Here is a 3,009-nt window from a genome sequence, read left to right on the forward strand (position 1 = left end):
CGGCTCCGCTTCAAGTTGCTGAGTTGTGAGTCCAAAATTAGAAATCATTTGGAAGTTATTAACTGACTTTAGTGCTGCGCTCAAAGCGCAGGAAGACGTGTGAGGATAAACTCAGTGCTGTGGAACCGTGGGCTTTGTAACAGCACTGACACATAGTTCAAGTGTGTGAGGAAACTTTCCAACAACATATTTGTATGCGACATTTGACAGACTCACATTCACTCTCTTGTCCTTTGGGAACAAGAACTGTGACCTGATCATTATAATGATCAGACTGAAGCAACTAAACCCAAAACCAGACACTTTACAGTTGTTATTAACTAGAAAGCCCAACAACAGTGTTTTAATATTGTTTTTATGTCACATTGGTTATAAGAGCAATGCTCAAATATACATTAACTAATGTGATAAGGGCGCTTTGTTAGACAAATACTTTTCGCAGTAACAGTCCAATGAAAACATTTTGAGCTCTACTAAACTAATACAGCGAATATTCCTAAATACGTTTTGTAAAGAGCCACAGTAAGATGGTTAACCTAATGAATTCACACTTTAATCTCCAAAGTGAAATCTGTGTAAATATTTGATTTTCTGTGAGTGAGTGTCAGAGATTAAAGCGTTTGAGTCGTTCAGGTGGATTCAACAGTCTTTGTGTGACGACTGTGAAAGTGGATCTGAAACATCTTAATCTTTCTGTCATCAACAGGTCGTCAGGCTGAGCACGGCGCAGCGACAGAGCCGTTCTCACCGAGGTTTGTCAGGGTTCTGTCCCGACTTGTCCTCAGGAACAGCAACAACCACATGAAACAAATAAAAACTGGAGCTGAAACAATGAACTCACAGGCTTATTCACGACATCTTGACTTATCATTGTAGGAAATGAAAGATGTATCTTCTCAAATGTGAATATTTGCTTGTTTTCTTGAAACATTTTCACAGTTTTCTGATCTTTTCCTGATTAAAGAGACAGTTTGATGTTTGAAAGTATGAAGCTGCAGCCAGACACTGGTTAGTTTAGCTTAGCACAAACATTGGAAACAAGGGGAAACAACTAAGCTGTGTCCAAGAGTAGAGTAAAAGCAGAAGGTTTAAAATGAAATGAGAAACTATAAATCTGTGTCAACAACCAGTGAGATGAAACTTTAATCTAGAGAACAACCAGGGTCACTTTTCTGGAGGACGTTTATGTGGCACAGGTGTGATGAAGCATCAGGTAAAGACCGGAGGACGATGGGTGGATGAGGAATAAAGGTGAGGGAGTGAAGAGGAGGAGGCTTGAAGGAGGTGAGGTGTAGGCAAAGAGGAAGAAAGCAGGAGGTGAGGAGGATGAAGGGCAGAGCAGAGGAGTGGAAGAGGAGTAGGAGTGACATAACAATAAATTACAAAGTACTTCAGGCTGTGCTGAAGTACTTTACTGAAGAAGAGAAGAGGAGGAGGAGGAGGAGGAGAGATGCTCACAGAAGAGGAGGAGGAGGAGGAGGACAGGTGGATGTGACAGCAGAGAGACGAGGTAAAACTGTGATGAGATGTTTTCTGTCTCTGTTGATGTTACTGTGCCTCTGTTGGTGAGTGTGTGTGTGTGTGTGTGTGTGTGTGTGTGTGTGTGTGTGTGAGAGAGTGTGTGGTGGCCTTCACTTCCCACTCGCTGCCACTCAAAGTAAATGAGCAGAGGACTCAGGAGGAAGGATGGAGGAAGGAAGGATGGAGGGATTAGTGGAAAAAGAAAAGGGGTGTTCCCACCCATCATCACACACTCTTCTTCTCCTCTTCCTCCTTTTCGTCTCTTCTCTTCTTCTCCTCTTCTCCTCTTCCTCCTCTGCTCTCTTCTCTTCTTCTCCTCTTCCTCCTCTTCTCCTCTTCATTCTGCTCCCTCCACTTCTCTGGAGTATTTCTGCTCATTTCTCTGATGTAAGAAGATCCTTCATTAGAGAGAGAGGGTGTGTGTGTGTGTGTGTGTGTGTGTGTGTGTGTGTGTGTGTGTGTGTGTGTGTGTGTGTGTGTGTGTGTGTGTGTGTGTGTGTGTGTGTCAGGTCGCGGTTGCGTCGCTGTGGCAGTTTCAGGTAAACACGCGCATCACCGGCGGCGGTAACGGGTCTCCACAGCAACGCAGTGACGCGCCAACCGGGAGAGAGCGTGGCGACAAAGCGACATCCAAGATCGTCTATACGAGGAGGATGAGCCACGGAAATAAAAAAAAAAACAAAACAAATAACTTTTAACACTTAAAATAAGTCACCCTGGGAAATTAAATCAATGAACTGTATGTAGATCAATCCAAAGTGAATGTTGAACCTGACCTACAACCAAACTGTTCCCTATTTTCTAAGCAATGTTCCCTGTGTCTCTGGTGGAATATGATGAGGCCAAAGACAAATGTCTGCACATCTACACTCCCGCTAACGTTTATTAAACACCCGGGTAAAGTTTTGACCTTTCTGCGGCTGAAACTTTCCCTCGCGTGGGAACTGAACATATGCTGGAGCGTCATCTGTCGTACGGACATTTCTCATCTTCTGATACGGGGAAAGAAAAAGGTTTTTGCATTTTGATGGATCCATCTTGGGGCCTTAATATATATAAATGGGCTCGTGGCCCCTCGGGACACTGATTACGGCCCTGTTCTTCCAGAATGTTGTGTTCTTGTCCCAAACAATGATTTCTCTCAGAAGTTTCTGGTTGTGTATGTTTTTTGTTATTGTTCTTCAGTTTCTGGTTGATAATACATCCAGCCTACGTTTAAACACGGTCTTTGCTCCATAGGTTTTTTATTTTTTTATTTATTTATTTATTTATTTGTTTCTAAATCCCAGAATGCAGCCGCGGCTCACTGTTGTAGTGGAATGTAAAGTAAGTCCTCCGGAATCAATAGACGATCTTTGGCAACAAGTGGGCGTTGAGTTCCTCTCGCGCTCCCTCCCTCCGTGGGTCAGCGTGGGCGGCCCCGCGTGGCGGGAGGAGAGAAACACGACACCCCGGCGGAGGAAGGAGGGGGGGAGGAGGAGGAGGAGG

This window comes from Paralichthys olivaceus, chromosome 20 (assembly GCF_024713975.1).
Source record: "Paralichthys olivaceus isolate ysfri-2021 chromosome 20, ASM2471397v2, whole genome shotgun sequence".
NCBI classification, from domain to species: Eukaryota; Metazoa; Chordata; class Actinopteri; order Pleuronectiformes; family Paralichthyidae; genus Paralichthys; species Paralichthys olivaceus.